Source organism: Hevea brasiliensis, chromosome 1 (assembly GCF_030052815.1).
Source record: "Hevea brasiliensis isolate MT/VB/25A 57/8 chromosome 1, ASM3005281v1, whole genome shotgun sequence".
NCBI lineage: Eukaryota > Viridiplantae > Streptophyta > Magnoliopsida > Malpighiales > Euphorbiaceae > Hevea > Hevea brasiliensis.
The window spans coordinates 18,197,702-18,213,535 of NC_079493.1; the positions used below are offsets into that span (position 1 = coordinate 18,197,702).

A 15,834-nucleotide genomic window follows, 5' to 3' on the forward strand; every position below is an offset into this window, starting at 1 on the left:
TTTAGCAATATTTATTTATATTTTATGTCATATAATTTACTTACATAAATGGACAAGTTGGTCAAAAATCGTCTCTGAAGGCAAAATGACCAAAATGCCATTCGTTTGACTTAAAGAGCCAAAACTGTCTGTACCGATCTTAAAAATTCTCCTAACCTTTTCTTGGCATTCTAATGCTACCTAGGGCACTGTAACTCTTCTCTGGCATCCCAGAAATTATTTCACAGGATTTTTCTCGAGTTTAGGGCTACTAACTGTAAAGACAGCAACTTCCCGTTAGGGTCACCCATCACTGGGGCACCGGCTCATTTAACTTTGTTGTATTTCATTTCTAAAATTTTTTTTTAATTTTTCTTACCATTATTTGGATTATTTATGACTCATCACTCTAGTTTACATATAATTCTAGACATTCTGACTGTCCGGACCAACATTAATCACCGAAACAGTCGAATGCACGAACTAGTTAAAGTGAGGGTGTTACATAATGTGCTCTACTTGTCTAACTGGAGCCTCCGTATATCTACGCTTCACATGACCAAACCACCTCAATCTCCCTTCTCTTAACTTATCCTCAATTGGCACCACTCCTACCTTTTCTCTAATACTCTCATTACGGAATTTATCTAGTCTAGTATGGCCACTTATCCACCTTAACATTCTCATCTCTGCAACTCTTATCTTAGACGCATACAACTCCTTCAGTGCCCAACACTCACTACCATATAACATAGCCAGTCGTATGGCTATACGGTAAAATTTTCTTTTCAACTTATTGGGAATCTTGCGATCATATAAAACTCTAGTGGCACAACTTCACTTCAACCATCCGGCTTTAATCCTATGGCTAACATCCTCCTCACATCCCCCATCTACTTGAAGGACTGAGCCGAGATATTTAAAGTGATTACTTGGGACAGTACCACTCCATTCAAACTAACTCCTTCCCTATCACCAGTTTGGCTTTCATTAAACTTGTAATACATGTATTCTGTCTTCGTTCTACTTAACTTAAAGCCCTTTGACTCTAGAGTACTTCTCTAAAGCTCTAACTTTCTATTTACTCATTCTCCCATCTCATCTATCAGAATAATATCATCCGCAAATATCATGCACCAAGGAATACTCTCTTGTATATGTTTCGTCAATTCATCTAAAACTAATGTAAAAAGGTAAGGGCTTATAGCTGATCCTTGGTGTAATCCAATTGAGATCAGAAAATCTCTTGTGTCCCCTCCAACTGTGTGTACAATAGTAGTTGCTCTTTCATACATATCTTTTAACACTTGTATGTACCTAATAGATACCCTCTTTTGTTCTAACACATTCCATAAGATATCTCTTGGAACACTATCATAAGCCTTCTCCAAATCAATAAAAACCATGTATAGATCTTTCTTCACATCTCTATATTTCTCCATCAAGCTTCTAATGAGAAAGATCGCCTCCATAGTTGAACGACCGGGTATGAAGCCAAATTGATTGAGAGAGATAGAAATATCATGACGTAGTCGATGCTCTATAACTCTCTCCCACAACTTCACAGTATGACTCATGAGTTTAATTCTCCTATAGTTTGAGCAACTCTGTATGTCTCCCTTATTTTTAAAAATAGGTACTAAAATACTCTTCCTCCATTCATCAGGCATTTTCTTTGAGTTTAGAATCTTATTAAATAATTTAGTTAACCATACCACTCTCATATCTTCCAAACTCTTCCACACTTCAATTGGTATTCCATCGGGTCCATAGGCTTTACCCACTTTCATTCTCTTAAGTGCTTCCTTTACTTCTAAAGATCTAATCCTTTTAGTATAATTCATATTCTTTTCTATTGTTCTATAGTCTATATTCATGCTATTACCATTTCGACTATTATTAAAGAGATCATTAAAATAATTTCTCCATCTTTCTTTAATGTCCTCATCTTTCACCAATACTTTTCCTTCTTTATCCTTAATGCACCTAACTTGATTGAGATCTTGACATTTTCTTTCTCTCCTCCTTGCTAATCTATAAATATCTTTCTCCCATTCTTTAGTTCTAAGTTTCTCATATAACTTTTCAAAGGCTTGTGCTCTTGCTTGACTAACTGTCTTTTTTGTTTCTTTCTTTGCTATCTTGTTCTGTTCATATGCCTCATTATGATCACATTTAGGTAATTTCTTATACCATTCCCTTTTTCTCTTCACTGCCTTTTGAACTTCCTCATTCCACCACCATCTCTACTTTGAGGGTGGTCCATGTCCTTTAGACTCTCCAAGTACTCTTCTAACTACTTCTCTAATCTTTGATGCCATCTGTATCCACATATCATTGGCCTCCATATCCATCTTTCATGCTTCGGAATCGAGAAGCTCATTTTTGAACTTCACTTACTTTACTCCTTTGAACTCCCACCACTTTGTTCGAGCTACACTATTTCTTCTTACCTTACTTGAATTGTTCATAAACTTGACATCCAAAACCGCTAACCTATGTTGACTTGTTAAAGCCTCTCCTGGAATGACCTTGCAATCCTTGCATAGAGCTCTATTTGTCTTCCTAGTTAAAAGGAAGTCGATTTGGCTTCTATGTTGCCCATTTTTGAAAGTCACTAAATGTGACTCTCTTTTTATAAAGTAGGTATTTGCTAGTATTAGATCATATGCCATAGCAAAATCCAGGATGCTTTTTCCCTCCTCATTTCGATTACCAAAACCAAAACCTCCACCAAAACCTCCATGAACATTCTCATAACCTTGCCTATCACTTCCTACGTGTCCATTCAATCTCCACCAATGAAAACATTCTCTTCATTCGGTATGCTTTGTATTAAATCATCCATATCTTCTCAAAACCTTTGTTTATTCTCACTATCTAGTCCTATTTGTGGGACATAGGCACTAACTACATTTATTGTTTCTCCTTCTAGTACTAGCTTTATTAGTATAATTCTATCTCCTACTCTTTTCACAGCTATTACAACATCTTTCAATGTCCTGTTTATGATTATGCCCACTCCGTTCTTGTTTCTCTTCTTTCCGGTAAATCACAGTTTGTACTATGAATTACCCACTTTCTTACTTTTCTCTCCTACCCATTTAGTCTCCTGAATGCAAGCAATATTCACCCTTCTCCTTTCCAAGGTATTCACAAGCTCCATTAATTTTCCTGTAAGTAATCCAACATTCCAAGTACCAACCCTGATCCTCCTCCTATCCTGTTCCTTCCTAATTGGTCTCCTTCTATGATATCTTCTATTGTTTTCTATATCTATCTTATGTTCTGTTTCACTATCTGTTCTATTATATGTCCTATGTACTAACTTCTTTACCCATACCCATCCATGATGTGGGAACCCTTGCTCACTTAACACCACACCCAGGCGCCGACATGGCGCATCGCTTTTGGAGAATGCCCTACACCCTTGCATATTTCTCACTAAACTCGGGCTCTGATGTAGCGCGTCGTAAATAGAGGATGCCCCAACGTTTATATTATTTGAATCCATATCATAAGGTGTGACGAAATTTTTACGCTGGTTATCACCTATCACAACCCTCCTCCTTTATCTAGGCTTGGGACCGGCTAAGCGAAAACTACTTAGGCAGAGTTCAATGCCCAATTGCATACCAAAACATATTTTAGCATGCATTAAAGTTTTATTTGCCATTAAAGATTATGAATTAACATTTAATTCAATTAAACCCTAACTAAAAGAAGATTTTTAGGTACTAACCTTTTGATGCACAATTGAAGCCTCTTAGGATGTACTTAGGACCCCAAATATTGTCCCTCTCTTTTGTTCACCACAAGCACACACCAAAGTTGCAATGGCAGCCCCTAGATTGGCTTCTCAAGCCTTGTCAACCAATTTTGAAATGGGATTTTGTTTTGTGAAGGTTGTATGAATGTATTGGGATTTAGAAATACTTTCTAATAATTTTAATTCAATAGGAAATCAAAGTTTTTCTCTTTAAATCAATTGAGAAATTGAAGAGGAGAAGAGAACTCCATGTTGCCGTCCAACATAAGAGAAAAGAGAGGAGTGACTGGTTTTTCTTTATAACATTTCTTTATATACTTAGGTTAAACCCTAACTCCCTTGCCACATATCATCACAAGATCCCATCTTGTTATTATTTGATTTAATTCTATAAAGCCAAGTGTCAAGCTCCATTTAAATCATGACATGTGGTCTTCCATTATAGGAAGACAAGTGGCAAGATCATATGGTGCCATGTGTCACCATCTCATGGTGTCACATGTCACCATGTGAAAAGATCAATTTGCTCTTACTTTTTAATTTGAGTTCTCAACTCAAAATTATAATTTCTCCTCTTTAAATCAAGTTACATCAAATATAAATTAATTAATTAATTAATCTCCATTAATTAATTTCTCATAATTAAATTCATATTTAATCAAATTAAATATAAATTTAATTTATATTATACATCTAATAATCTAGATTTGATTTCAAGTCATGCTAGGGACTTTGCAATCTTATTGCAAACCAAACCTTTTTAATTAATTAATTAAACTCTTTAATTAATTAATTAAATCACATTTTAAATGGTAATTAGCTTGTATAGATGTGTGACTTACTAGGCTCATTACTTATTGACAATGAGAAATGATATTAACTCTTAATATCATTAGAACTCTTTCTTACCGTAAATGATTTCTCTAAGTCATTTCAGGCATCTCGTACACCATAGTTGACATCTAGCATAATATGCCATGACCACTCAATCAATAATAAGGAATATATTAAATAAACCTTTAATCATATATTACCATACACTAGAATCTCTCCGTTATAAAATCCTAATTCGAGCTGGAGTCATAGTTAATGTTAAACCTCATTTGCTATGAACATTATGTTTTCTTTTAATTCTAGTTCTTGATTAATTAGATTTTCTTGTCAGAAACTATTTTATGACTAAATCTGTTTGTCCTGGCTAGGAACTTGAAATATTAAGAACAATTAAATGAACTTAGGATTTTATCTCTATTTACTTAGGATAACAGATTCCATCTTGATCAACACCTATCTCCATATATAACTAATAGGAGCCAACACATGCTAATATACCCATACACAGTATAAGTATGAAAGTAATATCAAACTCAAACCACCTATATACAAGATAACTGTGTTATCTCAGGTCTAAAGATTATATGCATTGATATGATACATGACAATGCATTAACAAGAGTAAACTCCATGTGCTTATCATAAGCGTCACTGGTTCGACCTACTTATCATGTATAAGTGTTTATCATGTTTATCATGTTTGTTATGTAGCATTAGACTTACTACTCCATCTTATTTATATCTCATATAAATATCTTGAGAATAAATATGATTATAATATTTCAATAGTAAAGATAAATGGAAAATAAAAAAATTTTAAAAAAATTCAAAGAAAGATCATGAAAATGTAAGTATCAACTATTCACTTGTCACTTGCACAAGTGGAAATAACCAATCGCAAAGAAAAGCAACCACTTCTTGCTTGTGAATATCAACAGAGAGAAAAGATACCAACATACAACTCTACAATCATTAATTAAGCATAGCAAAGAAAGTAATTATCAATTTTCAGAAATGCCAAATCCATCATCCCTTCCCAATCAAATCCAATTTCCATCCATCGGAAACATCATCTGATAGCCATAAATGTATTCCTTCAATTTTATACCAAGTACCAACAGAACAGATGATGTGTTTGCATCACATGCACGGAGTAGTTCAATAAATCAAAATTATAAATGAAAATATTGTTCAAGACAAACATACAGGTAGCTTCAAATAATGGGATAAAGTACGTAGAATTGCATTATTAGACCACAATAAGAAGAAGCACTAATGTCCAAAATCCTTCGCATATGAAATTGTTTATGAGAAACTCATTAGTATGTGAAGAGACAAACATAACCTTGAAGCAAACATCAAGCCTTAAAAAGGAATGTGGCTCAAATACACCAATGCTCGTTGTTCATGGTTGGGACCAAAATTCTCAAATCCAAAAGAAAAGATTTTAGCTGAGAACAAAGCACTTACCCTATACCATTTCATACTCATTGTTAATGGAATATATGGACATAATTCATTGCTGCCATGCACATAAAAAAAAATATCAGTACTTGTTACTTCCCTTATACTTTATCAGTCTCTTTGCTCTTTTCTGATTCACGACCATCATCAGCATTACCATTCTTATCCTCTTTCTCATCTCCTTCTACTGCATCTCCATTGGAACAATGGTTTTTCAAAACCATTGAAATGCCAGCCTCTGAAGCTCCAGCAAGCCTAAATCGTTCAACAGCAGTATCAGGGTTTTTCTTCCAACCATCCATCCCCAACTTGCATTCAACATGGGATCGCTCAAATAGTATATTACCCCAGAAGAGATGTATCTGTGATCGCATCACTGCTGCTTGTTCAGCTGCTTCTTCTGGAGAAATCTCTCCCTGAGCACCACTGTGAGAGGAATCACCTTCAACACTTCTTGTTTCTTCCTTCTTCTCGACAATTCTTCCTTCTTGCTTGCACTTGGATCTTTTAGCTCATTTGCTCTCTGCTCCTCCAGCTTCTCCCACATCTCAGTTGCTGCTTTCATCTTCTCCTCTGCACTGTCAAAAAGTGTAAGAGTTTCTGTAGGGTCCCAGTCAGATAGATCTATTTTCTTAGCAAGCACAAATGACCAATGAAGTTTAGGCATTTCAAATTGCTGTTACCCCAGTTCTAGCATCAAGAGCGCCTCCTCCTACTTCTTCTCTCTTGCCAAAAAATATTTCTCCTTGACCCAGTCATAAGCCACTTGAAGTTATGCTGACACTACCTCCTTTCCAGCAGACTCATCTAAGGGAATCCTTTTCCCTGCTGCACACATGTGAACGTTTCCCCAGTTGAAGAAAGCTAAAGCAACCACCTCCTGGAACTTCAAGGCAGCCTTGTCAAAGAGGTTTTGAGCTTCCTAACTTATCACTGTCTCCTCAAGTGCCCCAGAACACAGCTCCATCCCAAGTTCATGCAAATCAACATGAGCATCCGGGTAAATACCAACATGGGTCTGAAAAAGCTGAGCAAATTCAAACAACCAATCATCCATCTCTACTTCCCTGCTCCCTGGATCTTCTCTAGCTCCTATCTTCTCTTTTGGAGCTTCTTTCTCTGACTTATCAATTTCAATATCATCTGTTTCCATCACAGATTCTCTGAGAGATGAATGAGACACACTTTCGTCTCCCTTATTCCCTTCGGTCTCCAGAGGTTTCTCCTCTTCTTCTTGCAGCAGAGAAGGCTCTTGCTCTGGACTCACCTCAACAATGTGTAATCTTAACTTGCCAGTTGTATCAGTTTTATCTACATCAGGCTCCTTAGGCAAGAGGTTGTCTGCAGAGGACTCTGCCAATCTGAGTTCAGCTGTACATGTTATAGTTACCAAATCACCATCATCATCTTTATATTTGATCAAAACTAACTTTGAAGATGGAAAGCTTTTGCTGACAATATCCCTTAGCACTTCAAAAGTACAATTCACTGGCATCCGTCCCAGTCTTATTTCATGATCATATATCAGTTTCAATGGCCTCCATTGCACTGGAAACATAGCCATGAATGGGCAATGACACTGATGAAGATAAAGATTCTTCTCCTTGGCTATCCTTGGCCAGATTAGCACCAGGTTTTGAAGAACCATTTGAAGGCTTCAACATAAGTTTTGGCAACTGGGTTTTAGTCTCGGGACCATTTTCACTGATCAAATTCACTTGAGGCTTTTCCACTTTATTACCACCCGATGCAACCAATCCCCCAGTTGGAATTGCCCCCTTCTTGGAGACTGGCCGGGCTGGTAAACAAGGCCCGATTCCAGCATTTGGTGCACCACGAACTGCATATGCCCCCAGTGCATCGGAAGAAGAGCGGCTTTGGAGGTCCTGCTGATCGACCCATTGCTGTCCTCAATCTCCGGGCAATCTCTAAAGCATCTAGGTGGTTTGGCTCAGCCCCTAACAATACCTGAACATCCTGCATCGCCATGTCATACTTCCCTATTGCCTCAAATGCAAATGCACGAGCCCTCCTAAGAAGAGCCCTTACAAACCAAGGCTGGACATGGAGGGCCATAGTAGACTCAGCAATAACAGTCTCATAATCAATAGGTTTCATTTGCATGAAACAAGCAGCCCTATTGCTGTGGAACACAGCACGATCAGGATGGTTTGGGAGTTAATCGAAGAGCATTATCGTACTGTTCAAGAGCACCCCCGTAATCCTTGTTTTGGAGCCTCCTGTTCCCTTCTTCTTTAAGCTCATGGGCTCTTTTCAAAAATATTGGGGAGTCGAAATCGACACCACCGTTAGCATTTGCAATGTTTGTTGAATTTGAAACATTACCAATATCACCGCTTGATGCTTGGTTTGAACCACCAGCACCCTTCTTTTTTCTTCCTCATGATTTCCCCATAAAATTAGCTCACTATATTTCTCGCACGCTCAAAAACGCCCCAGTATATAAATATCCGAGCTTTTATTCAATAAAAAAAATAATAATAATTGAAGCAGCAATCTTTGAGGTGCTGCAGAGAAGAATTTCAGTTATAATAACAGAGAGAGAGAGAGACAGACCGAGAGAGCAAAGATTACTTAAGAAACCATTATTGACAAAGTCAAGCTGAAAGATGAAGCCTTTCTAGCTTGTAAGCTATCAAAAGCTCAGCTTGAGAAGAAAATAATAAATGCTAAGAGTTGAGTGCAGGGAGTGAAATGGAAGATGGGGGGCTTTTGGAAAGCTGAAACCCTGGATGGTAAGAAAGGTTCATCAACGGATTTAATCGTATGACAAGGACCCTTGTTTGTCAGGTCATTACCAAACCTTAATCTGTAGACTAGTGGCATGATCTGTCGACTTCCCTTGGGCAATTGGATAATCATCACATTAGACGCGGGCCGAGAGATCTACCTGAATCTCTGTGCTGCAGCTGTGACGATGGGCACAAAATGGTCTTTTTCATTTGAGAAAAGGACACTTAAATACTCTGTAGTAGTTTACCTGTTTTATTAAAAGAAATTTAATATTTTTTTTTTACACGCAAGAACCTATAATGTAATATTGTTAGTATTTAAGAGATAAAATAATTAGTGGTGTTAAATTTTTTATTGGTGTGGTAGATATGCTTTAATTATAAGGATGATATGGCATGCCATTAATGTCACGTTAGTGACAAGTTAGAGATACATCAGTAATCTTATTATTATTTATTTTAGAATTTAATTGCAAAGGGTTAAGAGTGTATGTCTCTTAGATGTCAAAAATTAAAAGTATATATTTTTTAAGTGTCAAAAGTTAAAAGTATATGTCCTTTAAAAAAAAAAAAAAAAAAAAAAAGTCATGAAAAAAAAAAAAAAAATTAAAATATAATATAATATACACTTGGATTTACAAATCAATCTTTAAATATTATAATTATTTCTAATATTTTTATCTTTGTCTCTCCTTTCTCTCCCTCTCAGAGATAGAGTGAGGGAGACAGAGATAGAAAGAAATCAAAATAGAAAGATAGAAATGTTAAAAGAGATAGATGGAGGGAGAAAATGATGGAGAGAGACTCAAATAGAAAGAGAATGAGAGAAAGAGATGGATAAAAGGAGAGAGACCTAAATAGTAAGAGAAATAGTGAAAGACATGGAAAGAGAGAAGCAGAATAAGAAAGAGAGACAAAAACAAATGAATTATAATAATTATAATATTTATGGATTTGTTTGTCAAAATATAAATAATTATTTATAAATCAAAGATAAAATACACTTAAATATCATGTACTTTTAAACTTTTAGCATTCAAGGTCCGAGCTTTCATTTTTTTGGCACTTAAGGGATATGTGCTTTTAACTTTGATATCTAAGAGACATGTGATTTTAACCTTTTGCACTTGGGTCTCAAAATAAATAATAATAATAATAAAATCGCTGATGTGGTGCTGACTTGTCGCTGATGTAGTATTGATGGCATGCCACGTCATCACCATGTTAATGCATACCTATCACATCAGTAAAAATCTAACATCATTAATTATTTTGTCCCTTAAGACTAAAAGTGTTAAACTATAGGCTCTTATGTGAAAAAAAGTAAACCTCAAGTTCCTTTTAATAAAATACATAGACCACAAAGTACTTAAGCATACTTTTCCCTTTTCATTTTTACACCTTATATCTTAACTATTTTTCATGGGCATCAAATCAAGATTTCATTATTTTCTTTGAAAATGATATTTTTAATATAATTTGTGAAAATTTGTGATTAATAAAAAATAAAAAATTGAATAAATTAAAAAGAATATTATAAAATTATATATTAATAAAAGTTTAAAAAATTATAATTATATAAAAAAATGACTCTGAATAATTTAAATATTATATAAATATATTCTATAAACTTCCGCTTATATTTATAAGAATTCAAGTCCAATAAGAAAATGTGTTAGCCAATGAAATGAAAATTTTAATTTGTATATCAATTATATAGTTTTTAATGAGTTTTGTTTTTTTTTTTAAACTTTTGTAATAGTTTTTTTTATAAATATTATTTATTAATTTAAATAACTTATTAAATTTAATTAAAAAAAGAAAAAGTACTCTCTTTTATTTTATATTTTATTTAAAATCTACTTGACATTATCACTGAGAAAATTGTTATAAATTTTTTAAAATATATTAATTAAAAATATTTAAAATTAAATTTATATCTTTTAGTAATTAAAAAGATTGAAATAATAAAAAAAATATTTTTCAAAATATTTTTTATTTTTATTTTTTTCAAAATATGCTGCATGACTGCATGAACAAGTCAAAAGGAGACAGGTCATTTTGGTAAATTCAGTGTTAAAGGGGCAACCAAGGGACTAGGGTTAAGCTCCTATATAAACCCGCAAAATACATTTAGTTAACATTCTTCATCCCTCCTCAGTCGCTAATCAGAAAGTGCAGAGAGATTCTCTAGGTCAGTTTTTTGTATAAAAGAAGGAACCTCTGTTCTGTTATGGAGAGGAGAGACGGATTGGGAGTGTCTCTTTTCTTCGAAAGAACGGCAGGTATAACAAATCCATGGCCGAGATATCGTTTCAGTCGTCATTCTTCCATTGACGATTCGATTGTTGCTCGTCCACATTTTTTGTTCTTTTTTAAAAATTCTGAATTAGGAATGGTGGAGAGATTGCAAATGATGTGTAAAACGATAGGGGTTTTTCTTCACTTTGAACCTATTGGAGAATCAATTTGTCCATGCGGATTTCCTAAGGTTACTGATGCACTCTCCATTAGGGAAATCTGTTCTCTTTTTTGAATGGTTTTGTTTAATTTGACAGTTGATATGGTTCCTGGCTGCACAATACCGTTGGATTTGATCTTTGGAGAAAGATAGGCTCGAAATGACGATGATTGTTTCTACATGTCTGCTCAAAAGTCTCTAAGCCATAAATCCTCCGTTTTTTATTTTTCCTTTAAATTTCAATGGGAATGAACTATCATTACATATAAGAAATTGGACCTAAATTATTAAAATTAAAAATATAAAATTAAAGTATAATTAAGACTTAGCCTTTCTTCTTCTCCTTGATTTCTCTGCGATTATCTTGTATCTAGTCTAGGGATTTTTATCACTCTCTTGGGCGTAGGGATTTTTATCACTCTCTTGGACGATTAATAAAGGTTATTTATTATTTTTTTAATTTTTATTTAAACTCTATACATTCAATTAAATTTTATAAATTTTGTAAAAATAAAATTTAACCGAATAAGCTTTAATTTTTCTCGAATGTTCTACTTTCAATATGAAGTCTATAAGAAATTTGATTTAAAGGACAAATTAAAGTGATAAATTTAATATATTATATTTTTAATTGTTTAAAATGAGACTAAGATTTATAATGATAAATTTGTATTTTTTTATTCTTAGTAGTATCAGTGAATTAATTTATAGGGACAAATAAATAATTATTTCTACAAACAAATAAAAATAATATAAATCCCACATTAGTATGAGTTAGAATTGTATTTTTCTCTCTGTAAAAAACATTGGCATATCTCTTCTTTTCAATTAGGATTATATGCAGCCAAATATATTCTCATATATATGAATTACTGCATTTTTATCTAATAGATACCTAAACCTTTTCTTTTATTTATCTCACACTTGTAACACCCCTCTCCCGTCTACAGTGTGGTCAAGTAAAGCTTGCTACATTCGGTGTCGGAACACCCTATCCTATCTTTTCGTTTATAATATTAATTTAATATCCATTTAACTTTATTATCACTCTTATATAATTTTTTTTTATTTATCCCATTTTATTTTTATGGAGACCCAGACAAAGTCTCCACTGTTCTATTAGTGCATAGTAGATTTCATGTTACCTGTTAAAACAATATATATCCATTTCATCTATTCATTCATTATATCACTTCTCATGCTCATATTAATTTTTAAAAAATAAATTACATTTCATTCATTATAAAATTTACATATACAATAATTTACAATTTATAAACAATCTAAAGTTATTTACATCATTTAATTACATACAATACCAAAATGCAAAATCTAATATGTACATGAGCCCTACCAAAATGACTGATGAGGTGACAACCCACACTGTATAAAATTTGGTCCAAGTCTGGTCTAGACCCTACTGCTGCTGCTGCTCTCCAGTACCTACGTGTGGTAAGAACCAACGCGCTAAGCATAACGCTTAGTGGTGCATAAATACGGAAAAATAACTAAACAATTTAAAATGATTATTTCACGTATAACCTTATAAATAAATATCAATTTTTATTTATTTAAAGTCTTTTACATATTTTTCTAGAACTTTGGAAGCACTTAAGTCAATAGGGATCTTTTCTATGCTTGTATCTCATATTCAGTCTTATAAAATTTATATTAATGGCCTTCTCATATATGTGCATATACCTTATCTTTAGTCTTATAAAATTTATATAAATGATTTTCTCATGTACTTATTTATATTTAAGGCTTATTACTTTTATCTGTGCTCAAGTAACCTATGACAGACTATAAAGACTGGATACATGGGAGTATACTAGTCAGACATCCGTATGTCTACCCAGTACACAATGGTCATATCAGGCACAATGCCAGTAGGCAAGCATAAGCCAGTAATAATGAAAATTGGCACTATGGCCATCGGACAGGCATAAAGCTTGTCTGTCAATGATTATCCCTGTGGGCAGTACTGCAATATGTAGTCCCTAATTGGTATACCAATCGATCCATGCTATATAAATGGGTCTAGGAATACTTTGGACATAATAGTATTATTAAATATTTATAATTTCATTAATTCATGTTATTTTTATGTTTAACAATTCATTCTAATTCATTTCATCTCATATGCCTAGTTATTTTATGGATCTTTCTTTAGATCCAGATTTGGTGCACTGTTTTTACATGGCAAATTGACTAGGATGTGGCTACTGTTTGGTGACACTCCCTTCATAGAATTTGTTCCTCTATATCTTATCTTTCTTTTTCTTTTTGAATCATATTAATTGGAGTTTTAGAACTCAAGTTATGATTAAATAACCATAACTGGCTCACTGTCTCTTTCTGGGTCTAGAATTAGGCAGATTCTAGAGTTACAGTTATTTTTAGGCCTAATATTCTTCATAAAAGTTATTATCCTATGTCTTATGGTCCCTCAGAAATTTTAATTACAATTTTTCAAATTTTGTAAAATTAGTTATGGCCAAATCACTGGCCTGGACTCAGGTACCCTGTGTCCTCAGGGTCCAGGTTCAGGTCAGTAACATTGACCTCCATTTTAGGATTCTTATGTTCATAGTTTTGAAGGAACGGAAGCGTGAAAAACACAAGTTTATACCATTGAATTCAAAAATTTTCACTTAGGGTCACATGCATCATGCAAGATTTATTTTTATCTATTTGATTTCAATGATAAACAACATATTAAAACTCTTTTAATATGTTTTTGGATCTGTATTTGCCATTTAAGATTTTAAAATTAATCAGATTAATTTTAGAACCCGAGATTAAATCAAGAACGATTACACTAACCTCTTGATGCGTGTGCGCCTTTGAGATTCGTCTTCAGGACACCAGATGTTGTCCCTCTAGCTTGTCCACACCAAGAACACCTATGACAGCCCTTGAACAGCTTCTAAAGCCTTTTCTATTAATTAGAAATTCAAGTTCTGCCTTTTAAGAGATTAGAGATATAAACAGGACACTAGAAACAATTTTTAGTGTTTTTAATTCAAGAGATTGATGGCTAATCTCTTTGAATTGATGAGAGATGAAGAAGAATAGAGGAAGGGCTGCAAAATGGCATGACCAAGGAGTGTGGCTGCTGGTTGTATTTTATTTTCTCATAACAACACTTAAATAGCTAGGTTAACACATTAAACCCTTGCCACATGTCACCCTTTGATTAGCTCTAGGTTTAAGTGACCCAATCACATTGTGCCAAGTGTCAAACCTATATGTAATCTTGATTTTAATCATATTACATGATTAAAAAACATTGGGCAAGCTTATGTGTTATGCCATGTGTCACCATCTCATGGTGCCACGTGTCACACTGCAAAATGACCAAAATACCCCTGTGTCTTAATTTTGAGTTCTCAACCCAAAATAATTATTTTTCTTCTTCTACTTAATTTATATCAAATATAAATTGATTAATTAATCTCTATTAATTAATTTCTCATTAATTAAATTCATATTTAAACACTTTAAATATAAATTTAACTTATATTATACATCCAATAATCTAGATTTGGTTTCAAGTCATGCTAGGGACTTTGCAAATTAATTGCAAACCAAACCTATTTAATTAATCAATTAAACTCTTTAATTAATTAATTAAATCATATTTAATTAGGTGATAACTTGTGTATGTGTGTGACTTACTAGGCTCATCACTAATTGGCAATGAGACATGATATCAACTCTTAATATCATCAGAACTCTTTCTTACCATAAATGATTTCTCTAAATCATTTTATGAACCTCATAGACCATGGTTAACACCTAGCATAGCATGCCATGGCCACCCAATTAGTAATAAGGTTTACCTTAAATGAACTTATAATCATATGTTACCATGCACTAGAATCTCTCTTTTACAAAATCCCAACTCAAGCTGGAGTCATGGTTTATGTCAAACTCCATTTGCTATCAATATTATGTTCTCTTTTAATTCCAGTTCTTGATTAAAAATATTTTCTCATCAGAAACTCTTTTCTGAATAAATCTATCTGTCCTGACCAGGAACTTGAAACATAAAAAACAATTAAATGAACATAGGATTTTATCTCTATTTACTTAGAGGAACAGATTCCATCTTGATCAACACCTACCTCCATATATAACTAGTAGGAGCCAACACATGCCCATATAACCATACACAGTACAAGTATGAAAGCAGTATCAAACTCAAACTACCTATATACAAGATAACTGTGCTATCTCAGGTCTAAAGATTATATGCACTGATATGATTTATGACAAAACATTGACAAGAGTAAACTCCATGTGCTTGTCATAAGTGTCACTAGTTCGGCCTACTTATCATTTATAAGTGCCTATCATGTTTGTTATATGGCATCAGACTCACCATTCCATCTTATTTATATCTCATATAAATAACTTGGGAACAAACATGAATACAATCTTTCTGGATAATTCATGTCCTTATTATGAAGTATCCTCGATTGTGAACCTATTTATGATACAAGGTTCTAGAAATATTGTCACTCATATTCTTAACAAGTTAAGAATAATATTTCTAACAAAATATCAAT

General features: G+C 33.5%; 1 non-coding gene and 1 pseudogene across 1 annotated transcript; one reads left to right on the forward strand and one right to left on the reverse strand.

The window, feature by feature from the left end:
* Positions 1–5,795: 5,795 nt before the first annotated feature.
* On the reverse strand, positions 5,796–8,462 carry LOC110655714 (protein CLMP1-like; annotated as a pseudogene).
* A 2,567-nt stretch (positions 8,463–11,029) lies between these two features.
* LOC131170101 (small nucleolar RNA snoR111) lies at positions 11,030–11,161 on the forward strand. Its single transcript, XR_009141049.1, has one exon. It is a non-coding gene; the product is annotated as a small nucleolar RNA snoR111 (small nucleolar RNA).
* The last annotated feature ends 4,673 nt before the right edge of the window (positions 11,162–15,834 follow it).